Raw genomic sequence first — 26,187 nt, 5'->3', positions numbered from 1 at the left:
AGGATGTTCTTGGATCGAACGATCGAACTGTACCACGTACATGTTCTATGAGTAAAAATAAGAAAAATATTATATAAATGCTGTATAAAAAAAAGTTGTAATAAAAATATGAAGGGAATACATGTTTATTTACTATTCGAAGTAGTCGAAGAGATGAAATTCGAAGAGCGATAAATTCAATTTCTCCAAGATGTCGAGCTTTTGCGTTCGTAGAACGATACGCTTTGAAATGGAAACATAAATTCCTTTTCGATGTGATAAAGATGTGATTTACAGATCTATGTTTACGTAACATTATTTTCTCTTATTTTTTGAAATATATTGGTGCAGTTTGATCCGGAGGGGGACACCCTGTATAGATTATGGAAGAAAAAAAAATGGAGAAACTTTCTATGGAAACGTAAAGGAATTATAATAGCCAAGTCGAAAAAAAATATACGAACAATGACGAATTTTATTCACGGTAGGAGCACCGTAGGTACGATCGTTTTTCACCGATAACATAATTACGCTCACTAGCCGGGATTTTACGAGCGTATCTATCTCCAGTTCGTGGCTGGAGCGCGAAAGTTACATAAAGACTCGCCAGTACCCCATAATTTGATCGAGCAAACAATACACCGGTGTATTTAAGCTCGAGGAGAAAGGCCGCGGTTGTGCGAAAATGAGAAAGAATCACAGTGTTTTCCATTGTCGCGTTTAATTTTTTCAAAATTATACTGGCTTCAAATTAACGATTCAACATCACCGTGAAAAATCGTGAAGAGAGTTTCTTCCCCAATGGATGGATATCGAATTCTCGATGTGAAGCGATAAATAAATTTTCGCATCGCCGAATAAAAAATTATTACGCTCGAAAAATGATATTACTAATAACTCCCTTTGAGCGGCAGAGCGGTTGAGAACCACTGCTGCTCCGCGCGGTGAATTTATTCTCCTTTATTATTATTATTATTATTATTATTATTTATTTTCTCCGTTGGCGATGATTTTTCGCTTTTCCAACTGTTACATTTATTTCATACTTGGGTGGAAAACCGTGACGGGTTTTAAATATTAATTGGCGAGTTCGTTTAACGGCCGATGGATTCGAGCGTTCTTGGTTCTCGAAGATACGATACGATGCGATACGAGAAAACGAGCGCTGTCATATGAAACCTTCTTCTTCTTCTTTGTAGTCGTACTTCTCCTCCTTCTCCTCCGCGGACGCTAGTTGGCGCGTTAGTCGCGCAAAAAGGAAACACGAACGAAACTTGAGTAATACCGACCGCAGGAAAAAAGTCGCGGGATCGCTGGTCGCATGGCCTTTGCTAAATCGATTCTCGTACCGGCGGAGGAAATCCTACGGATTTCATGTTTACACGATGGGAATGAGTCTTTCGAAACGACTCGAGCTTGCATACGAGTTTTTGCAATTCGAAGCGAGTCTCGCGACCGACCAATGCCAATTGTTCGAGTTAACGTCTTTTTTTTTTCTTTTACGAGAGATTCTTTGAAGAATCAAATGACACGATTGGTAGAACGTACGCGTTCTATCCAAGATTCGCACAAGCCGGCCGTTAAGAAAAAGATTCTCATCACCGTTGCAATATTTTCGAACGCTCTCGCGTATATATAAATTTCGATTATTCGACTCGTCGACTTTAAACTAAGGAAGGAAGTGACTTAAAAAAAGAAAATAGCGGCGAGGAAAAATAATATATACTCATAAAATGTAACCACTGGACACGGTTCGCGCATAAGATATATATTCGGTTCGTAAGCGCTTATCACCTGAGGCGAGTGTACTCGGGCGAGGAGGAAAGCAGGGCGGAAATTCGCCTAGCGAGCGACGGGTGGAGATATCGGTGTGCTCGAACGCGGCTCGGAGAACAAAGTCGGCTTAGATAACATTATTATCGAGGCGGAGGTGGAGGAAGAAAGGGCCCACCGAGTACATGGGAGCGCGACGGGGGGCTGTAGGGCATCCTTGCCCGGGGAAGGCGCCGCGGGGGGAGTAGGAGGCGGTTGGAGGCGGATCGGCGAATCTAACGACCAAATCTCGATGTAAAATGCAAAACAGCGAGGAGGAGGGGGGAGGGGGGAGAAAGAGTCTCTCTCTCCCTGTTCCTCGAACGAATTCCACGATGCGTGGCGAGGAAGGTGGAGGTCGAGTACTTTTGCTCCGAGTACCTCTCTCCCTCTTCCTCTTCTTCCTCTCTCGACGTCGTCGTTACGTTCCTCTTCGTCTCTGTCGAAGCAGCTACCGGCGTTGCTGCCGCTTCAGCCCCCTGCTCGTCGTTGTTGTCCGCTACTACTTCCTTCGACTCCTTTTTCCTTTCTGCCTCCACGCGGGAGTGCGTGAAGCAGAACGAAACGAGGGTACCCGCTCCGTGTCGGCTTACTCGACTCGATCCTTCCTTTCGGCCTCTCGTGCTTCGTCCACGAGAGAGGAAAAAAACGTTGCCTCGAAAAAAAAGCTCTCGCGTCTGAGAAGATTCGAAAGAATTTTTCTTTTCTTGAAATTTAGCTATTTTCCCTGCGCGGGAATCTATGAAAAAAAAAGGTTGCTTCGATCGGTGGATTGATTCGAAAAGTGGAAGAATTCGATTCTCTTTTTCCGAAATCCAAGCAATTTTCCCTGGAAGAACGGGAAGAATCTACGACGATTGAATGGTGGAATCGCGTGCTGGCGTGGCTAACGCGATTCGATTCTTTTTCTGCTTGATCTAGAAATCTTGGCAACGTTGGCAGCCGTCCGCGCATGCGTGTACGTTCGCGCGAGATGATCGCGGGGCGCTGCTAATGCGACTCGAGTTCGACTCTTTTTCGTTCCTGTCGCAGGATTTCCCAGCAGCAGGCAAAAGTTGGCAATCGGTCCGCGCGCTCGGACGATTGATTCGGTAATCGTATCTGTTCCCGCGGGGAATGCGAGTCTACGTTGCTCGAATCGCAATGAAACGGTGGTGGCGGCCCAACGGTGTGTGCGACTCGTAATTCGTGACGGGAAAGCGAAGGGTACGAGTCACGATCGGCGAAACGATTTATAGGCGAGCGCGCGACGAATCGTTAACGAACGATTAAATAATAAGCCGAACAGCTTCTGTGCGCCGCGCAATAAATCCGGCTTAACGGGTGGACGGGTGGTGGCGTATTATTTACGCGGCACACTGTGACAACGTTAAAAAGCCGCGGGTAGTAATAAGCGGAGGAAGTGTCCGCCACGGATTAAAAGCCGTGACACTGCTATTTCTACCGATTACCCTACCTTTTTCGCGACCAATGCCAATTAAATCTCGCCAATACCGCTTCTGTTCATCCATTCCATCCTCTTCATTCCCGTTCGATCAACGCGTTACGAAACACGCGTATCTTTTTCTTTCTCTCTTTCTTTCTTTCCAATCTTATTTCTTACTAAATTTTCCTTTCCAAATTTTGCAATAGTGATTACAACAACAATAATAATAATAAATAACGAGCGGATAAAATGTTCACTCGCCACGTTTCGTTGGACGCGCGAGGAAATTGGGCTGTATATAATTGGAGAAACGGCGAGACGGCGACAGGAAGAGGCCGATAAAGTGGCGGAACAAGCGTGGATGGCCGATCTCGGATGGAATGGAGATCGGTAGCCCCGCAATTACACGCGCAAATTGTAGCCGTCGTCTGGTCCCCGCGGTGGAGCGGGGCCCGTCTCTCCATAAAATGACAATGTACCTCGGTGCTAGAAGCGTGCTGGTACACGTTAAAACGTTTAGATCCGCGTCCCGAGATAACCTAACCTTCGTCATAGCTTACCGAGCACGACGCCGCCGGTCGCTACCCTTCTTATCCTTCGCTTTTCCTCCTCCGTGTATCCGGCTCCCACAACTTCGATCCCGCCCCCCTCTTCCTATGGGATGGAAACGACGTAACGGTAGGGTATTCTTTTCTTCTTTTTTTTCGTCATTCGAACGAGAGATCTGTCTTCCTTTTTGTTTAAATAATTACTTTTACTTTTATTTCACGAATTTTGTGTTTTCTTTTTTTTCATCTTCAGTGTATGTATTAGAAAAAGTATTGTATCTCTTGTTTGAAGAGAATGAAATGTGTGTAAAGTTGGTGGTTGTATATATAAAAATATAAATTCACTTTTACACACGATGTAATGGCTTGATATGATAAATTATTCTTTCTTTTTAATTTTTTTCTTTTCTATATATGTATATATATATATATATATATATACGTATGATTACTATTACCATTTGGACTTTCAATTAAGAAAGTTTCAGAGCCAGAAATCGTAACGATATTTTTCTGAATTTATTCAAGCGACCAATGTCCGTGTCGCTTTCACTGCACGATCGTGCGCCCACATTTCTCCATACCATTATATCCTTGTAGACGAATTTTCACCTTTTTCGATCTATCTAATTTTCTTCCTCTCCAAACAAAAGAGAAAATCAATCGATTCGAAGATCGTATTGATACAAGGTATACAAAACGAGAAGAAGATATATTTTTTATCATATTCCTGGAAACAATTAGCATGGAGCGATTAATCCGGTCGAACTCGGCTTCACTTTCGAATCGACAGCTTCTCGTTCCACGAAGCTGAGCTTCAATTTTGCATGCTGGTCGCACGCCTGCTCTCTCTTTCTCTCTATCCATTTGCAAAAAGATGAAAAAGGAAAAAAGAAGAAGGCAGCGTTTACGAACAGGAAGTGGCGCGATCGAGGAGGTCGTTCGGGTCATATTCGCGCGTGCTAGTTTTTTCGAAGCTGAAAATCCAAGTGGAAAAAGGGGGGGGGACGAGAAAGGTCGCGAGAAAAGGAGCGAAGCCTCGCGTTCCAGCCGAGCCTCGTTTGAATAATTCGCTAGTTTGCAGGGAGGACGCGAGGACGGTCTGGTTCTTGGAGTTACTTGGAAAGTGTCGCCGGACTTCTCCGACCGTTTCTCGAGCGCGTAAAACTTCTCCTCGAGTAATAAGAATGGCTTGTAAATAATGGAATGATTCGTTTCGATTTCGATCGATAATGTCGCGACGCTTTGGTAATTTTCTAGTGATTTTTAGAGAGATGATAAAAAAAGTACAGACGAAATGGGACGACGGAAGGGAAATTAATCAATTAAAACCATCTTAAGATAGATTTACGATCTTTTTTTTTTTCTTTATAATTTCGATCAATTTATCTCTTACTCAAATAGACTATAACGATATTAATTTTTGTTTATTTCCCAGGCCTGGGATCGCATCCGTTTTGCTTGTCCGGAATAATAAGACGGATTCGAAAAGATGAAGGACTGGTTCGCGTCGCGAATAGGCTACTTGGCTCCCTTCTATGATGAAGTGTTTATTAGCTTTATTGTCGCTGGACGTCGTTTGACGTTTCAAGGGGAAACGAATCCCCCGTCACCGGGACACTGGACGTTGTAAAGCCGCCTTAAAGTGCCACCTCCTCGCAATTACACGCAATAAATCGTTTCGGAGCGGAGCCATTACACCGTGATCCTTTATGGCGTCTAGATAATGATCGCTTGCTATTCGCTCGGTCGGTATGGTCACGCACTTTTCCATCATTTTTATTTTTTTTTCTTCTTCCTCTTCTCTTCCTTTTATTTCTTTTTTTTTTTTTGCACAGTTTATATCCATCGCGGAAATATTTCAGGTCGTTCAACGAAACACGACTCGGCGCGGTTCAATTAATTAAAAACGAGTCCACCGACTGGCTTCGGAGAAGTCGGAAAGGTGTTGTTGTTCGTCCACCGTGCTGGGCAATAATTTTCTAATCTTCGCAGGGTAAACACGAGTGGACTGCTGTGCCTTCGAATCCGCGTCGCGATGAATTCGTTCCTGAACGTTCCTGTAATTTTAACGCCCCGCCATATTTCATCGTCGCATCTCGCTGTTGCGCCGCGTTGTCCAGCCTCGACGATATTTCTTTTCCTTCTCTCTCTGCCTCTCTCTCTCTCTCTCCGTTCCTCGACGTTAGCGATTTTTCTCGCTGAAACTTGCCGCTCCTGTTGCGCGTCTCCACGGGGATCGAAGGGTAAGGTTGGTATTCTGGTAAAGTCTGTTACAGCCTTTTAATGAGAAGAATCGTTTATGGAGTGTGGAAGATGGAGGGCACGCATGCGATAGCTATTCGTTACGCGGGGCAACTTTTTTTCTCTCTCGATTCGCTTTCGAGATTCGTGAAAACGTCGACGAAAAAATTTTATCGAGAAATGGAAATGAATTCTTTAAAGTTTCACTCGATAAGAATTTCGAACAACGAATTACGTCGATATTCCTTATTAATAAAATTCCTTCGATTCGTGCTTTAATAACGTGGAAAATACCTCTCTTTTCATTCTCTCCGTAAAAGACGCATAAAAACGTGGACAATCGGATAATAAATAGACAGGAATTTTACACGTCGATTTTCCAAATGAAATTCCTTGGACCAACACGTTATAATAACGCGAGTTTCCCCTCGATCGATTTTTCCTTTCTCGGGGAACGGAGCCGAGTTTCAACGTCCAATTATCTCGTTTACACTTCCGAATTCGTTTACAACGGTGTTAACAACGAAGAAAGGAGAAAGAGATGCGAGGGACTGCGCGGCATTCCTTCCTGGAAGGGACAATCGTTGGGGACACGCGTTTTGAATAATTTCCTAGTTTGCAGGGTGAGCACGATCGTTGCGGTGGTCTATTGTCTTGCCAGCCACTCGGAAAGTGTCACTCCTTTTCCGTTGACGCGTCGCCTACGACCCCCTCCCCCTCCGACCTTTTCGTCTCGCGGGTGATTCAACTTTACCCTATGCGTCACCTCGCGATCAATTACCTTTGTTCGTCGATCCCATCTGCCCCCACGAGGGAAGGATGCCGCTCGTTCGAACGATGTTTGCCAACGTGTAACCCGACCAGGCTGGGGAAGGGCACTGAGTTGAGCGCGCCCATGCGTTTGCGCACAATCGTGGCCCTAAATTTCTATCGCCGGCTGTGTTCTAGGAACGTTCCAGGGCGTGATGGACGAGATATATATTGATATCGTCGAAAGAAAGAAAGGGAAAGTGTTTTATATCCGCTGTTCGGTTAAATTTATAAGTAACGTGTAAATTATCGATGCGGACGATTGTAGCAGCGTTTATGTACTGGCGTCAGTGGATCTGGAAAAGAAATGGCGACACGTAAGGGTATGAACGGTGCGTATCCATGATGGATTTATTTTATTGGAGGGGTAGGAGGGATCGAAGAGCGAAAATAAATCACGCGTACGTTGACGGATTTTCCGGTTTCGATCGAGGAAGGGAGCAGGAAGCGTGGCACGTGAGCTGCGCTCGAAAGCGGAAGGGAGGCGGATCCGTGCGTTTTTCGACGTTGCACACGCGAAGCTTTTCGGCTCGCCACTTTTCGCTCTGCCTCTCGGCCTTCTCCCGCTTCGTTAGTCGAAACTTTTCTTCTCGAGGTTATATTTAGTGATTTTATGTTTTATATTTGGAGGAATCGTCTCATCTTGGTATCGAGATATCGAGGTAATTTTACGTTTGTCGAAAGAAGAAAATTTAGGCGTTAAGAAAACGATTTTTATACGTGCCAATGTGAATTTCGTCGATTACGCGGTTAAGATGACGAGGTGTTTCTTCATTTCTGGAAAGAAAAGTTATTTGGATTATAGTGAATGTGAATTTTGATTAAGATGACGAGGTGTTTCTTTATTTCTGGAAAGAAAAGTTATTTGGATTATAGTGAATTAAGATGACGAGGTTTTATTTTGAAATCCTGGAAATGAAACGTTTCTTTATTTCTGAAAAACTTATTTGGATTATAGTGAATTTGAATTTCGTTGATTACACATTTAAGATGACGAGGTTTCATTTTGAAATCCTGGAAATGAAACGTGTTTCTTTATTTCTGGAAAGAAAAGTTATTTGCGTTATTTGAATTTTGTCGATTATACGTTTATTTTATGACGAGGTTTCATTTTGAAATCCTGGGAATGAAACATGTTTCTTTATTTCTGGAAAGAAAAATTATTTGGATTATAGCGAGTTTGAATTTCGATTAAGATGACGAGGTTTCATTTTGAAATCCTGGGAATGAAACATGTTTCTTTATTTCTGGAAAGAAAAATTATTTGGATTATAGCGAATTTGAATTTTGATTAAGATGACGAGGTGTTTTTTTATTTCTGAAAAGAAAAGTTATTTGGATTATAGTGAATGTGAATTTTGATTAAGATGACCAAGTGTTTCTTTATTTCTGGAAAGAAAAGTTATTTGGATTATAGCGAATTTGAATTTCGTCGATTACGCGTTTAAGATGACCAAGTGTTTCTTTATTTCTGGAAAGAAAAGTTATTTGGATTATAGCGAGTTTGAATTTCGATTACGCGTTTAAGATGACTTGAAAAGTACGAATAATCGAAACGTGTTTCTTTATTCCTGGAAAAAAAAATCGGAGAACGATATTTATACGTGTGAATTTGAAATGAAACGTTGTTTCTTTATTTCTGTTGCAGAGTGGAGGCACACGGGGAGGAGAGGCAACAAGTGAGTAAACTCGGTGAAACCGTATCGCGTGAAAAACGTTAGGAGAGGCGCGCGTCTTCGAGAAACAATTACCAGCGTCGCGAAACAATAGGTTTCGCAACGTTTCATTAATCGATCCCCCTCCGGCTTTTTGCCGCCGCGTGCAGCTATGACCCGCTGCTTTTAAACAAACAGTGTGACAGACGTAGCAATTACGGCCGGCCTGTGCGCGATAACTCGATTGTCTCGAACAATGGCGAGAGAGAGAACGATCACGTGGCGAAAGCCAGCCGGACGGATCGATGATCCACGATCGATCCGCGCATAACAATTATTATTTCTCGATATTGTAATCTCATGATACGTATGGTTGCTCGAACAACCAACAAAACGGTTCCAAACCACCAGAAACGAAAGAGATATTACATCTTCTTGTTCTCGTAATCTATCTACCTATCACTCCACTATTAATTACATCGAGCATTGTAATCGAGGGGGGAGGGAAAACGTTATAATAACAAGGTTGGGAGAAGGATTCAATTAGAAAGTTTAACTTGGCAAATTTAATAAGAAAAAAAAAAATTGGACGTGAGTCATCGACGGCCCACTGACTCCGCTAAACGCCGGTAATTACGCCGTAATCATCTCCCCACGTGCACTCTTTTCCTTTTTTGCGCGCGCTATCGCGTGAAAACTCAAATTTAATAGCGACGGGTTTGAGTGGCTCGCGAGCAATTTTGTTTGAAAATTAATTCCTCGACTAATAGGCTCTATTATCGATTATCCTCGTAGTAGATAATAAAAATAATGATACGAAGAAGAAAAGAGAAAAGAGAGGAAGTTGCCGCTTCGAAACCTGAAATCTTCAAAACTATCACTGCTCGCACGGAGAGAAACAGGTGTTTGCCTCTCGTCACCAGCAGTACTATCCTTTCTCTCGTGATTCTCTTACGTCTCGCGATAAAGTTTCCTCGACCAGTTCTCTAAGAGAATAATTTCCCGTTTCGAAGAGAAGAAGAAGAAGAAGATATTTAATCGATCGTGAAACAAGGCGAAATGAACGAGAGCAGGGATAGTCGAAACGTTTCCCGCGATTCTTGCCGCGTGTTAATAAGCCAAGGGAAGGAAATAAAATGATTCATCGCGAGTGGGGAGGCGCGCACGTATCAACAAGTGGTGAAACGTCGGTGATAAATCAGAAGCCACCGCTCGTGGAAAGATTGGAAGATCCAACGCGGGGAATGAGATGCAATTTCTTGTTGCGTGGCCTGGGAAGTTGGTCTGGTTTTAAGGCGGGTATAAACGAAAATAATTAATACGTTTCCACGAAGGGGGAACGATCGCGCATCCATTAACGCGAAGGTGTTCCGCGCGGACGTAGCCGGGGAATCGGAAGGAGTGGGGGAAGCCGAAACCGCTCGTTTCTCGCCCAAGATCGATCGACTGTCCCGTTTTTATGCGTTCGTCGCGTGGTAATGAGTGCTACCTTCTGTAATGGCTCGTTGCATTAACGACTTTAGCCCACTGTTACTGCTCGAACGATCACGGTTCTTTTTTTTGGGATACGCTTTTGAGCAATCGAAGACGTAGAAAGATTTTAATTAATTTCTTATATTGTCACTAATTATTTTAAAAATAATTCTATAAATATTTTTTATCTCGATTCGAGAAACTCGAGAAACTGAGATATAAAGAAGAAAGATGAAAGATTCCATTCAAGAAGGACAATAATAAAGGAAAAGTATATCGAATCGTGGAATAATTTGCATCGTCGCGAGATAATGTTATTTTCGACTTTAGCCCACTGTTAGAGCTGCTCGAACGATTTCTTTTTTTGGGGATATTTTTGAACAATCGAAACAATGTAGAAAGATTTTAATTAATTTCTTATATTGTCACTAATTATTTTAAAAATAATTCTATAAATATTTTCTTACCTCGATTCGAGAAACTCGAGATATGATATATGGTATAGAGAAGAAAGATGAAAGATTCGATTTTTTGGGGTACTTTTGAGCAATCGAAGACGTAGAAAAATTTTAATTAATTTCTTATATTGTCACTAATTATTTTAAAAATAATTCTATAAATATTTTCTTACCTCGATTCGAGAAACTCGAGATATGATATATGGTATAGAGAAGAAAGATGAAAGATTCCATTCAAGAAGGACAATAATAAAGGAAAAGCATATCGAATCGTGGAATAATTTGCATCGTCGCGAGATGATGAGATGTTACTCAGAAAAATAATTGTATAAATATTTTCTTACCTCGATCGCCGATATGGTATAAGGAAAGAAAGGATAGCTCAAGCGCGAGTAGCGTGTATATTATTCGAAAGGATGATTGAGAAAAAAATGTTCGAATCCGCGTAATAAAAATCCGAAAGCAAGACGGTTGAATCGACACGTAAGAATTCTCGGGTTACCAAGTCTGGATAAAAAAGCGTGGAAAGAGAGGCTACACGCTTAGAGGCGCGCTCTAAAAGCCGCAAATTTCTCCGAGCTGGAAGGGAAAATACGGGGATTTGCCGTGTCCTCGCCTAGCGAGAGGAAGAAACGAGAGGATTTTTTGCAAAAGGCGGCATTGGTGAGAGGCGGTGGTCGGTCGCCGCACGCCAATTAGTATTCCCCCAGTTTTCCCTGGCTGGGCCGCCACGCCAACCGCCAACGATTACTTATTCCCTTTGTTGCACCTCGTAATTACGTTTAATTAGTTTCATTACGCGCCGCGTACGCGCAATTCAAATGATTGCCGCGTGGCCGGCGAATCCGTACGCCTCTGGAAAAAAATTTTTTTCTCCAATTAATTCGCCCACCGATCTCCAACATCGGTAATTATTTCTTCCATAAATAACGCGCTCTCCCTCGTTCGTTCTCGCTTTTCGATGGAAATTCGTCGAATATCGATAATTTCCTCCTCGCTCGATCTAGTTTTTTTACAACTTCTGATATAATATCATTGAATTTACCTTAACTGTCGGTTCAGACGGATAGAAATTCGAGATAATTTTAAAACGTTACTACAGCGACTTAAACCCATTACTCGATCCTCGTTTCCTTGATCATTCTTTTCTCCTTTTTCTTTTTCTTTCTCTCTTTTTCCCTCACCGTTTTCATTACGTCTCGAGCTGCTTAAACACCACCTTAACTCCGGAATGAACCGGAACGAAAACGGATGCTTCCCCGATGATTCACGACGCCAGTTTCGAAAGTGATGGATCCGAGAGAAGTGATCTCACCCCGTTCGACCGTGTCGCGCAGAGGTCGTTGATATTCCGGACGGACAGAGGTTTCGTTTGTTTCGTCTCGAGTGGATATAACCTCCGCTGCTTCAACTTCGTGGAAAAACCGCGCTTCACCTTTCGCGCGAAAAATAAACACACATCCTTCTCCGCGAATTCTCTTCTCCTTCTTTCTCTCTCCTTCCTATTCGCCGCTCTCGCGTTTCAATCTCTCTCTTGAGTCGAGAAAAAAAGAAGGAAAAATCGTAAATTCATCGTCGCCTTAACTGTAAATCTCTCCCGAAGCGATATATTCGTTCGCAAGAATTTAAATACGTTGGAACGGATACACAAGATCTCGCGTTGTTTCGAGCGATTAACACCTTCTCTCAGGCAATTTTTGAGTTGCGTATACGAGTTACGAAATTTTTGGATGGGAAGGAAAGAGGGAGAGAAAGAAAGGAAGGAAGGAAGGGAGAGAGAGAGAGGGAGAGGAAAAAAGGAACACGATCCGCACAGCTCGTGCCTGTGCAACGAGATTTTTTCCCCGGGTCTCTTCTTGCGGGGAGAGAACTGTTATGAAGCGTCGTATTATACAAGCTTGGTATTACTTGTCCAAGCTTTTTCTCCAAGCGGTTTGCCGTCGAACCGCAGGAATTCCTCCGTGAAATTGAAAAGAAGACTACACGTATAGGAGAAGAAGTGAAAGAAAAAAGAAGGGAGAAAAAAATTAAAAGAAAAAAACTGCGCGTAAAAAGTCGATGGAAACGTCTTACCTTTCCGTCTACCTGAAATTAACATGTAGAATCACCCGGAATTATCGACCATCTTTTTCCTCTTTTCCTTTTTCTTTCTTGTTTCGCTAATATACGGATTACTTTTACAGTTTAGGTTTACAGTTACTTTTTATCCAACAAGTTTAAAAGTCAATTACAATAATTGGACGACGAGAAGTAAATAAGCTAGGATGGTATAAATAGGATTAAAATTAACACGTATAATCCATTAGAATTCACTCTATTCGATTTTTTACTCCTCTTTTTCATCAACTTGAATCAGTGTTAACAATAATTAGACAAATTGAAATTTACCGGTATTCATTTTTGATCTTGAAGTCAACATTAGAATTCCGTTTATTGTCACTTTCTATTCCTCCTTTTGGCTAATTTGAATTGCTTTCAGAAGTTGAAATTAACAGAAATTAGAAATAGAAATCGAGATATTGGAGGTATCCATTTTTGATCTCGAAGCCAAATATTAACAAGAATTGCATCCATTCAATTTTCCACCCCTCTTTTTCATTAACTCGAAATTAACGCTAAATGAAATACACTAGGACTCCATCTATTCATTTTTGATCTTGAAGTCAACATTAGAATTCCGTTTATTGTCACTTTCTATTCCTCCTTTTGGCTAATTTGAATTGCTTTCAGAAGTTGAAATTAACAGAAATTAGAAATAGAAATCGAGATATTGGAGGTATCCATTTTTGATCTCGAAGCCAAATATTAACAAGAATTGCATCCATTCAATTTTCCACCCCTCTTTTTCATTAACTCGAAATTAACGCTAAATGAAATACACTATTCGATTTTCTATCTCCCTTTTACCCGATGGAAATCAGGTATAATCCACTTTTGATCCAGAAATTAACACGTAAAATCCATTAGTAGAATTCGATCCCCCTTTTACTTGATCCACTTTTACGGATCAACGATAATGAAAATTACATAAATTAGGATCTACACGGTACAATAGCACCGCGACCCACTTTCCACTTTCCTGAAATTAACTAAATAAAATCTACTAGAATCCCGTTTATTCCACTTTCTATCCCCCAACCTTGGCCTACTTTTACAGGCCAGTGATAACGAAAATTAGATTAAAAATATATATATATCACTTTTCACATTAGCCACCGTATTTTAGCATTCCTCGAGGGTTGATGTATAAGTGACTCGCGTGACTCGGGGTATTTTTCGGCAAGAATACTCGCGCTCGGTGGGTAACAAGCGCGGCCAGACGCATTAAACGAATTATCCGTCTCACGCGAGAGATCCCTAGACGTAACGTTAATTACAAGTTTGGTGGGAGCGTGGGCGTGAACCCATTAGCGGGATTGTAACGTCGCTGAGAATGCCAGAATAGATGGGCCTGTCGCCATCGTGTCAACCGTCGTGTTCCGTCGGAACAGATTCTCTGTACTCGATGTGTACTCGTGTGACGATGTAAAATATCGGAGGTGGAAATAGAGAGATTCGTTTTTACGAAAGGAATATTTTTTAGAGGGCAATTAGAGATACTTAAAAAATATTGCTTCTTATATTCGGCATTTTCGAGAGTGTAGAGATAAATTAAATTTCTTAGGAGATGTTTTAAAAGATAAAAAAAAAAGTACAGGAAGTGTAAAAAACGTTGGAGGTATGTTGGAAAAAATTTAAATTGCTCGTAATAAATAAGCCTCGGCTGACATGTTTGCGTATTTATTTCAGCCTCCTATAATCGATCCACACGAAAGATATCTCGCGAATGTGTTAGCGTGTAACATTACTGAGATCCGTGACAGGGGTGCGTCAAATATCCGGTTGTGCACATGCACGCGTTTCGTCGTTGCTTTTGAGTCACGTTGAGAATCGACTACCGACTTCGTGTCATATTCCTTCACTCGAGCCATGCTCGCGATGTTCTTGCTAGTACTTGTAATGGCAGTTACGTATCGTGTACCAGGGGCAAACGCTGTTCGTGCTTGTACGGTTTTTTCGGGGATATTTCCCCTCTTCGCGTATTTTTCCTCATTCTCCTTTTATTATCTAATATATCGAGTTCAGTGGTTAGTTTCTACGTGTTTTAGTTTAACTTTGTTTAACTACAAATTCAGATAAAAAAATTGTAAAAATGCTCGAACGATTGGATTCGATTTTGAAACGATTATTGTGCTTTAAAGAATGATGGTCGAATATATGTATTTTTTTAATTTTAATTCTTATTATTTCTCCGTTTAATCGAGTTTGTACGAGGATGGCAGGATTCTCGTGAATCGAGCGATTTCAAGATTCACCGGATTTGTTGCATCCATCGCTCATTCGCGGCATTAAAAAAGAAGAAAAAGAAGAAGAGGAAGGAGAAGGAGAAGGAGGAGGAGGAGGAAGTTTTCCTTCGCCCGACTCGCAACTATTAAATCGATAATGCCTACGTCTTCTCGATTCCATTACAGGATTATTAGACCCTTATTCCCCGGCAATAATATTATTTTTACACAATTTGCTTATCATTGCCAAGCCCTCGACAGCCCTCACGCATTACCTCCCCTCTCCCTCCCTCTCTCTCTTCATCTCTCTTCCACCTCGCCCCACGATTATTCGCCCGACCATAACCCTTCTTACTCCATCGTAAGTCGTAACCATCAGCTCGTGCCTCGCTCGTATTCATACCTACCTCTCGAAGGCAGTTTTAATACAGCCTTTCCAAGGTCGTGGTACGTCAGCGGCCAGGGGCGCCATCCTGCCACGATCCTGTCAGTGAAAATGAAGGCTCGGTTAACCGGTGGCTAACCAGAGAGAAAGAAAGAGAGATGGATCTTCTCGCGCGAGATAATGTCCTTGGATAAAATTCAGATCGTGTTCCAATCACGTGAACCCTCGTCACAGCGCCGGCTTGACCAACCAACCAACCGAGGCGCCAATCGTCTCGTTCCCTCGTAAAAAAAAAAAAAAAGAGGGAGGAGAAGAAGAAGAGAGAAGAAAGAAAAAAAAAGAAAAAAGGAAAAATCTTTGGAAAACGCGGAAATTAATTCGAGGAAGGCCCGTTACAGCGAAGGAGAGAGGGGGAAGAAGGAGTGGTCTCGATTTGCTCTCGTTGCGATGTTAATGCTCGGTAATCGGGCCGATTACTCGACGGGCGTCACGACGATGAAAGCCGGCTTGTCTCGTCGTCTCCTGGTCGTCGCGTCGTCGAAGAATGAAAGGTGGACGCAGAGAAGGAGGGGGAAGATATCTGTCAGTGTTTATGCCAACGAAATTTCATCGTAGACCGCCCCAAGAAGCGGCCGAAACGTGGCCAAAACGAGCATAACGAGGGTGGCTCCCTCGAGGTCGACGCACTCGCCCACCGAGGGATGAGAGTTAGAATAATAACTTTGGGTTGGGCTCGGGTCGAATTCGTCTCGAATTTTTCTTCCCATTTTTTTTTCACGGCTGCACGATTATACGAGAGTCGAGCCGTGCAAAAGTTTTCTTATTTTGTTATTAAACGTGAAGAATCGAATTTGAGAGGAAGAAATAAAATGCGAAAACTGCGAAAAGAGGATTTCAAATTTCCAAGAAACATCGAATTCTACGGTTTGAATTTCTATCTACCGAAAATCCGCTTGACCGAGCTCGTTCCACCACTTAATCCCCCGAGGTCGAACTTTTTATCGTTTCGATTTCCCGAATCCGTGATTTAAAACGTTATATCACACTCGGCTGCGGAATATCGTGCGCGAGAACGAAGCGAGAGACGAAGCGGAAACGAAGAGGAGGGATGGATGGATGGAAGAAATCCGCGCGGATTGCTTTCCCCGTGATTCAAATGGCCCCGTTTCGAATCGATTTCGAATCATCTTTGGCGAATGAATTCCGGAGCTCGCCTCGGAAAATAAGGAAGAGGAGGAATTGATAAATTCGGGGAGGCGGAGGAATTGGCAAAAATAATGTATAAAATAAATAATCGGACGAAAGAAAGAAGGGAGACATACGTTATAAGTGGAATAAGTTAGATATGTACGGCCGCCAATGGCGTTGCCATCATTGTAAATATTGATTTTGCCTTTGAGTGTCGATGCAAGTTATCATCATGGTGGAATAGGATACGGGAGAGAAAGAAGAGGTGGGATGGTGAGAAACGGCTGTTACGGCCGGCAGGCTATTTCGTTAGATTTAGGGCCAACGCCCAGACCCTGCCCCCCGCCTCTCCTGTTGCGCTTTTTTTACACGCGTGGACACGCGGGACGGGGATCCGGCGAGAGGGCCGAGTAGCTTCGCTGGCTCCGGACGTTCGGGGCCATAGGCGTGACCAAAAAAATTCGTTCGAAATTCACGAGGTTGTTGCGATCGAGCGAGAACGCACGGTTCGTTTCGATCGTCCTAATATTTACTTACATTTAAACGAAATTATCGCGCGTCTACTCGATTTGTAGAACTAGAGAACAGGAAGAGAGAGAGAGAGAGAGTTATTCTTGTCCCCAAGATGCCTGGATGATAGTAGTATCGGATGGTGCAAATTTCAAAGCATGGGGAGGGAGAAGTGGAATAATTGGAAAGAGTAAGAGTATTTTGCATAGAGCGCGGTTTGCAAAGTTTCCCACGTTGCAGTGGGCCATCTGCATACAGGATTCTATAGAAAGCGTGTTTCGAAGGGTTACTCCAGACCCTATCGACACGATTCTCGACTCCCTCACGCAACAGCCCGCTCGTGATATTTCTACGCCCGTAGCGCCGATGGATCTTTGCGCACTCCGTCCAATAAGCTGGAACAGGATGGTAGAGTTTTTCGAGTAAATTCGATATAGGCGTAGATATACACGCTCGAAGATTTGCAATAAAGCACGATTCAATCGTAGGAAGCATTTTTTCTCTCCTCCCCCCTAATGGTAAACGCATCGGTCGGTAAATTACAGACGCGTCATCCTAGCCAGCCATGAGAAGAGTATCGTTTCCAAGCCCTCGAGTGGAAACGCGTTTGCATGTTTGCGAGGCGCATCGAAACGAAACGTCCATTTCCACGAGTGGCGGGAACACGATCCACGAACGAGGGGCTCCCACCAGGAATAGTAGGTCTGTGTGTAACTACGAATCAACTACGGGTGGGTCGTGTCGGTTCCACCCCTGCTCGAACCGCAATTGCGCACGAATCGAAGGGCCTTACGCCAATGGCGGGCGCGGGCGCGGGAAGAGGCACGAAGCACGAAAAAGAGTTTGCCATCGGGCGAACACTTTCCACCGCTCCGCGCGGCGAGTTCCACGACCGCGTTTCGGGACAACAGCACGCCGGTACCCAAGCAACGTGGGGGCCTCCCCCCCCGTCCTTGGTCCGTGTCAGTGGCATAGAGCATACAGGGCTCGTTCAAGGTCGAACCGAGGGGAGCCGAGCGCGCACGAAGCGGCACGACCGGCTCGAACCGAGCACGCCCGACCGCGCTCGAGCCCCGCGCTTCGGTTCGGCGGGAGGGGTGGGGGGAAGCGCGAGAGGCCGAGTGGTGGGGGGAGTGTGCGAGCCGATCGAGGGTCCGAGCCGAGTGTCATCCTATACCCGTGTGCCAGCCGCGTCGTTTCGCAGCGTCTTAACGCACATTAATACACGCTCTGTGTGTACACTGACACGACACCCGCCTTCGCCCGCGGTTTTCGTTTCTTCTCATTTTTTCCCTTCGCTGGCCACCTTTTCTTTTTTTTCTTTTTCTCTCTCCTTTTTTCTCTCGGTTCCGCCCTCTCTTCTCCCCCCGTGCTTCCCCCGGTGTCCTCCTCTTGGTCGTTGCTCCGCTCTTCTCTTCTTCTTGTTCTCTTGTTTCCTCCCTCGTCCTTCGTTCCTTCTCGTCGTCGTCGTCGTCGTCGTCGTCGACGTTCTTCTTCTTTAGATACCCGTCGCCTCTAAGGAGTTGGTTCGTTTCTCGATCTTTCGACGGCGATTCGTTGTCTCCTCCGTGAGGGGGGACGGTTGAACGGAGAGATTCGAGCGAACGACCAAATTAAACGGATCCTCGGCGTACGAAATCTCGACGAAGTGATCGATCGATGCACGCTCTCTCCCCTTTCAGGAGAGATACGGGGTCGATGACTCTTCGTACTCTCGAATGTAATTCGCCGATGCAGCGAGATTCGAGTTGACGATTTTATGGCTAATTGGGTAGCCTCGTTCAACGTTCGAGAAAATTCCGATCGATCCTCTTGTCCGGAATCTAATCTCCTCCGATTTTTGGTCTCCTTCGCGAGGAGGAAAATCATTTTAACGTGTTCATTGTATCATTTGAACGTATTTATTGTACGTATTCGACCATGTTTGTGTATATAATCACGCACGTCGAAGATTAAACGGTACGAATCAGGTTTTCTGTGGAAGGAAAAGCCCGTTGAAAGGATTTACAGTTAAATCCGGATGGTTTGGGTAACTGGATCGGATCTTTTGGTAGTTCCTGGATTTATGGAGGCCGGTTCCGTGGAACCTGCAATTTCTGGCCACGCCGGTCGACGTAACAGACGGTCGCGATACGGCCTTCCTTGGCCAAGGATTACGGCCGACCGATTTTAGCAATCTCCCTCTCTAGCGACGTGGCGCGCTCGTGGTCATCTGATGTAACAGGTTTCGCTCGGTCGTGGCAACAAGCCATGCCGAGGCGGGCATCGGATTTCAAGGTTATTTAATAAGAAGAGAACCGATGCCAGCCACGTACCGGCATGCGATACCAATTGTGTACTTTTCGTATTGTATATTGGATACAATGGAACTTTTATTTTCCATTTTTTATCTACAACGATGTTTTACCAAACTCTTCTTCTTCTTCTTCTTCTTGTACTTTTTCTTCTTCTTCTTCTTCTTCTTCTTCTTCTTCGAGATTCCGTTTTTACCTATAAAACTTTTTCCATTTCCAATGCATTTTAAATAGTCTTCGATTTATTACTTCTTATTTTTTACTTCGCAGACGAATTCATCCTCCGTATAATTTCTACTATTATTAAATCGATATTTTATACGAAACTTTTCGAATAATCCTCGAGATTTTCAGGTATCAAATATTTCAAAATTCTCTCTCCTGCACGATCCCACAACTTACCCCCCAAAAAGGAGAGAAAAGAAGATAGCAAGATAGCAAAACTTCGAAACATCCATCCCCGGTAAATCGATATAACCTCACCGAAATATATAACCGTCGTTCAAGTTACGCTCCCACACGATCACCGTGTGTCCTCGCTGTGTTGCAACTCGACGCCCCAACACTCGATATTCGCTCGTTGCACGCGAGTTCCGTTAAAAGATTCGATTTTCACGCGACGACGCGTCCTTCCGGCTCCCGTCCATCCCGATCTGCTGCGCGATAGGAATCGATAAACCTTGTCATTAATGCAAAGTGAATCGCGCGAAGCCGGAACACGGGGACTTCGTGGCGCGGCGACGGCAACCCTGTCACGCTGCCCTCAAAGATAACGGGCCACCTGGCCAAATAGGCGGCCGGCTCGGTGGTGGGGGGGATCGATAACGTTGGCCGGCCGCCTCTCTAACCGCGCGATTCATATTCCATCCTGATCGGTCTCGATGGAAACGTTTGTTCCGTGTAACGAGGCGCGTCGTTAGCCAAGCCATGTGGACGCTCCGGAACGGGACTTTGGGCTTTTACTGCCTCCCCTTGGCAGGGGCTTGACGAGGCTGTAAAGTAAGAAATTGGAAGTAGTGGGTTTTTTTTTTTTTTTTGATTCGAAAGATGAGATCTATTCGGGATGATATATACACGTTTCGGGTGAAGAAGATAAAATACAACTCGATAATCGGGTTGTTTCGAGCTTTAAATTTTCTGTAAGGATCGCGAAGGCACGTTTTCGTTGTCGATTAATAATTATTTCGAAAGAGGGGGACTTGAAATTTAATTTAATTACATTTGTTATATTAATTACACGTTTCTTCCTGCGACTTAAGAAATATCGTTGGACAACGATATCACGCCTCACCGCTTGAAAATATTATTCGTTCAGGGTCTTATAAATTCTCTAAAAATAATACCTTCCGAAAAATAAGGAGTTAACGATTCCAAAGATGCGAAGAAGATTCGTCGCGGAATTGGACGTCGGGTCGTTAAATTGCATCCCCCGAGAGACGACTGTTGCTCGATTTTTCTTCTTTTCACCGCGTAAACGTCGATACGACTCCGGACCCTCGTAACTTTTTCGACGTTCACCGTCGATAAAGCCGCTTTTGTTGATCGTTCCGTGGAGAGATCGAGCGCCGCCGATTTTCTTTTTTCTTTTTTTTCTTCTTCTTTTCCTCGGCGACAACCGTAAAAAAGGCAATTATGGTAATCGGCGGGTGAATCGAGCCGAGTTAACCAAGAAGGATTCTTTCGATGCCTCGTTTCAATTTCGGCCACATTGGCCACGCCGGATAACGTTGGTTGGGTAATTGGTCTCCTCGATGCTTGGACACGCGATAAAACTTGGTGTCCCGTGAGAAAGGATGAGTGGATCTTAACGAGTCGAGGATTAAATTTTGATCTTAATCTAATAGAATCTATTTCCATGATAGATAGAGAGGTATCGATTTTGTCCGTGTCGTAGCATAAGAAATGTAAATTGATGATTCGATAGATGAAAAATTTGACGCGAGAGGAATTTTAATCAGCCGCTAGAAATTCGTTAGATTTTTCAAACTCTCTAACTGTTATATGAAAATATTACGAATATTAATTAAGATACGAAGAATCGATATTTTTGATAATTTAAATTCTTTCGTTCTTTTTTTTTTTTTTTTTAATATTTTTCGTTAAGATTTACCTCGATGGATGAATTCAAGTCGAATTTCGTATTCACCTCTCACATCGATATGAATATTCGCTCGAATATCGTGCCAGACAAGCGTCGAACGTCTCTCTGCCATTAATATTGATTAGAATTAGCGAATTAATAAGTACTCGCAAGTAGGTTTCGTGTGAACGTGACCTCGAACTATGCACGCTCGTCCCGATACAGTTAGCGGAACGCCTCGTGATTGTCACGTGCCTTTTATCGCTTGCGGCCTTTTATTTCTTTAATTCGCAATCTTCCTCTTCTCGAATCTTAATTCGATCGAGTGCAATTCTTCCGCTCGAATTAATTTTATTAAACCGATTTCAATGACGAAACAAAATTCCTTCTTCCAATTCTAAATCGATTAAAAACTCATCGATGTTATTTTTTTTTCTCGAGTCACTTCAATATCGATCGGATGTTCAAAATTATTCAAAAAACATCGTCTGATAATCTTTCTCCATATTATGTAAGTCTCTTCGATGAACAATTAACAATCTTTCCAAAAACAACTCTCGTTCGTTCCAAAGTTTCTCGAACTCTAAAACCCTCGATTTCTAATTTAATATAGAATCATTTTCGTAACACCATCGACGTTATCTTTTCCTCGAGTCATTAAATCTTCGATATCGGATTCTAAAAACAATTACCCAAAAACGTCATCACAACAGACGATTCCCCATACGTCTCCTTCGAATTGAAATATCAGCGTCGGCAACGAGCCGAGGAAACGGAGAAGAAGGGAGAGAAAGAGATCTCGATCGAGGCACGGGCAAGAGAAAAAGATACTTCCTCTCGTCTATTAATTTAAAAAGGGGAGGATGAGAGAGACACGCGAGTGATACTTCCCGCGAATCCGCGCGCGCCTTTTTTGCGATTGTAAATTCGCCCGCTTCCTCCTCCAAAGCGGAATGGAAAAACGGCGCGCGCAATTAAAATGGAGTGGAGCGGACGACGAACGGGGGTCGATGCACCCTTCTTCCTCCTCCTCCTCGTGCTGCTGAAAATCGCAAAAACCGTGGAAAGCGTCCTTTTACTCGCGGCTCACGCCGTGTCTCCGCTTTAATTTGCGGCCGCTGTGGGAGCGGAGAAGTTCGAGAAACTTTGGAACGAACGAGATTGTTTTTGGAGGTGCTCGTTAAGGAGGGTGGTTCTTTCTTTCTTTCTTTCTTTTTTTTTTCTTGAAGGCGAAATCGAGAGGATGGAAGGAAGAGGAGCTGTTGTAGTTTTTTCCTCCTCCTCCTTCTTTCCTCCCCCCCTCGTTTTTTCGCCTTTTCAGGATCCTTTTCAAGGTTCGTTCTGCTGATGATAAATGCGCGCGGTCGAGAGACTGTGTTTATTTTGAGAAGGGTTTGTTTAAATGGACCGCGGGACGGGAGAGATGGGATTTAACGAAGGAAGAGTAGCTGAAGAGCAAAAAGAGAGTGACACGTTCCTTCTAGTTTTTCTTTTCTTTTTTCCCCCTCTCTCTTTCTCTTTAAAAAGTTGCAAGTGGAACGAGCGGATTTCGCCAAGCACGCACCAGTGATACACCTCAACATTGCTCGCTTTCGATCACGACTTCCTGATTGCTTTTAATTTTACATTTTTTAAAATTTTTGCCCATTATTCGTCGAACAATATCCATCTCCATTGATAAGAAGAGACGAATAAGAGAGCGAAAGAGAGAGACAACAGGCGTCACAGGCTTCCCTGGAGAATAATCTCTCGAATTAATTGCAAGAGGGCGGACTTTCCTGTCTATAAGTCACTTTATCAAGACACGCAACCTCCTTTCTTCCTTCCTTCCTTCCTTCCTTCCTTCCTTTTTCTCTTCCGACCTCGAGACGGTGGTGAGCTGGTTTTCCTCCACTGGCAAATTGCGAAACCTCGGCGCAAAAAGCGAGGACGAGTTGAATAACGAGTGAAATAACCAGTTAAAATCGTGCGATCAGAGTAAACCTGCGCACGAAGCCACGAAGCTGCTTCGTAAAATATAAATCGTTATAAATCGTTGCGGGTTTTAAAGGAGGAGAAGGGGAGAGGAAGAGAGAGAGAGAGAGAAACAAACACGCGGTATAATTGCGTGGAGCGGTGCCGGCCAATTATAAAAGCGAAAAATCGGCGGTTTAATCGCCGATATCTTGGAATCGGACGCCTCGCTGCGACTCGCGGCCTCGGTGAATTATTGAAATCGTATATCGCCGGTGAGGATCGTCCCGAAGCCTTGAGGATCCCCTCCCCACTCCTCTCGTTTCTCTCGTTGCGAGCCGATCTTGTTTCGTTGTTACGTACCTCTTCCATCGATTATGAGATGGTTTATCCTTGATAATTTATCTTCGCGATTTAAGGAGGGAGAAAGGAGGGGGGTTCGTTTCGGAAAACGAGAAAGAAAAGAAAGACGATCGAAGAAGAATCGTCTTCGACTTTACGATTGATATTCTTCCTTCTATATATATATATATATACTTATCCTTGTTTTCAGTGCGATCTCTTTTTCCATGCTTCTCGAAAAATCGAGGAACAGAAGATGCAGTTAGCGTGTTTAAAAAAAGAAAGAGTTGATATTTTTCGCGAATTTATGAATGCAAAGAAGAAAAGAGAATCTTGCTATTCGCTTTTTTCACTTCAGCATAGCTCGCAGACTTTCTCACCTATCTCCCTTTGCGTTTATACATGGCTTATCTATCCTCGTTTTCACTGCGATCTCTTTTTCCATGGAGAAAAATCCATCGAGGAATAGAGTAGATACAGTTATCCCTGCAGCATATTTAAATAACGATATTTTTTTTTCTACACGTCCCTCTTTCCTTTTAACGGTGATGCATTCGTTACGGTATACCATTCGTTCTTTTGCATTCTTATACGACTGGTAAGTATACGGTTCATGCGTAACGACGCTCGTCGACGCCCTTGAACAATAAACCGCACACTTTTCCTCTCCGTCGCTCCATTATTATCCGTCTCCTCTCCTTTTTCCCCCTCCTTCCTTCCTTTTTTTTCTCTTTCCCTCCTTTCCACCTGCTACACGTTCTCGAACTTCGGCCGCGCGAGAAAAAAAAAGAGAGAGAAAGAACGAACGAACGAAAGAAAGAAAGAAAGAAACGGCACAGCTGCTTCTCGCCAGGAAACAGTGGCCGAGGGACAGGATGCGTGAAATTAAACTGTAGCGGACGGTCGAGGATCGATGAGATATATTCGCGAGTCCTATACATCGCGAAAATTTATGCGACGACGACGATCGCGTTTGCTTCTCCGTTGGATCCTTAATGGTTTCTGGCGTCGAGCCGCTGGTCTGGATAATTACCCTCCTCCTTTCTGCCCTCCCCTCCCCTCTGATTACCCTTTGTGACGATGCTTTTCTTGCCTCGTGGTGGTAATTAAGCGTAATTATCGTGCGGTCAAATATGGGGCAGCACGCGGTGTATATACGCGTTCTTTATTAATTCCACCGATACTGGTGTTTTGGTTCGTACATTGTTGGAGAAAAAATGATACGATTAACGAAAGGAAATGTATATCGTAATAAAACGCGTTCAAAGTCTGTCTTTTAACAGATTGAAATATGGTAAGGGTCGTTTCGTGAGAATCGATTATAAGATTATACGTTTCTAAATAATCGATATTTCTCTTTATTCTTTATCAATTCACTTTCCTCCCCAACGCTTATCCCTTCGATCCTGCTCGACGTTTAAGAAAAACACACGTTCTTTGTTTCGCCCGTAAAATATTTTTCGCGATATACGCTTTCATCTCTTCTGTCCAACATCTTTTACAGACATCTCTTCGCGATCCTCGTGAGAAAAAGAAAAAAAGAAGAAAGAAAAATACACATTCCTTTCATCGAACATTGGCGAAACTTAGCCGCTCGAAAGAAACGAGTTGTATTTTACTCCCCCGTAACGCCGCCGCACGGTTCATTAGATATTTCTCCAATATTCTCATCCGTGTATCCAACTTCTCCGGACAGAACCGGACAGAAACTTCTTCCATCGGCCGTGACGCTCGAGGAAAATATGTATACGCGCGTTCTTGGAAAAATTTACGGGACGGAAAGAGACGATACTTTGTCCGAGGTATAATAGATATATCTCTCCAATATCTTCTCCAACTTTGTTGCACGGGTGCAATAAACTTAGGAAAGGATTGGCGATCGTGCAACAAAGTCGGGAGCTTCCACTGCTCGAAAGCCTTCGAATATCGCAATGCGATCGATCCTCCTCCTCCTCCTCCCAGGGGAAATCTTCTTCTTCCCTTGGACAACTGGTGGTTACTGGCGGTTTATATTGGACTGTAAATTGTCAAAGAGTTGGCAAAGTGGACGTGTGAGGAGGGACGGGGAAGGAGGAGGCTCGCTCCGCTCGCTGTTGGTAATTTGTTTCCCGACGCGAATTTCTAATACGGGATAACTCGTCGTCGGGACGAACGGCGCGAGTTTCTGTCCCTCGCGAGAGAGAACGCTCGCCTCTTAACTCGCGCGTATTTATGTAAATTACGATCTAACTGTTAAAGAAGGATTACCCGAGCTGTGCTGCTCCCTTGTAAATTGCCCCCGTGTAATGAGAACTTCTCCTCCTTGGAACGGTCCATCGTTCCAGCCATCTCTTTCCTCCAAATCGCGTCGATCGATTAACGAAGGAGTAATTTTGGATTGATATTTCATCGATGCATTTTTTGCAATCGACGTAGAACAGTCTTAACATTCGAGCCCGATTCTATCGATCGATTAGGATTTCGAACATCTGACTTTCGATAAAACTCGTTCGATTCTTCTTCTCCTGGAAAAGTGTTAGAGATAATATTTTTCTTAATTTTTTTAACTTTTGATAAAATTCGAGCCCGATTCTATCGATCGATCAACAATCATTTAATGTAATTTTGGTGGAATTTTTTCAACGCCATCATAAACGTAGAACAGTCTTAGAGATGGATAATATCTTTTTTCCATTAGGATTTTGAACATCTTTCGATAAAACTCG

General features: G+C 43.5%; 1 protein-coding gene across 7 annotated transcripts in view; it reads left to right on the top strand.

Annotated features, from left to right (window-relative positions):
- LOC107995596 (uncharacterized) overlaps positions 1 to 26,187 on the top strand; it is a 162,841-nt gene that overhangs the window by 76,813 nt on the left and 59,841 nt on the right. For 5 of the 7 annotated variants that reach the window (XR_009829748.1, XM_062075129.1, XM_062075128.1 and 2 more), the window contains one exon: positions 8,468 to 8,498. The exons of the other annotated variants lie outside the window; for them this stretch is intronic. The gene's annotated coding sequence lies outside the window, so the exon portion shown is untranslated. The remainder of the gene's footprint in view (positions 1 to 8,467; positions 8,499 to 26,187) is intronic. 7 annotated transcript variants of the gene reach the window in all.

The sequence above is a fragment of the Apis cerana genome, linkage group LG5, assembly GCF_029169275.1.
Source record: "Apis cerana isolate GH-2021 linkage group LG5, AcerK_1.0, whole genome shotgun sequence".
Taxonomy (NCBI): Eukaryota; Metazoa; Arthropoda; class Insecta; order Hymenoptera; family Apidae; genus Apis; species Apis cerana.
The sequence above is the reverse complement of the archived record's forward strand: the minus strand, read 5'-3'. Positions and strand labels throughout refer to the sequence as shown.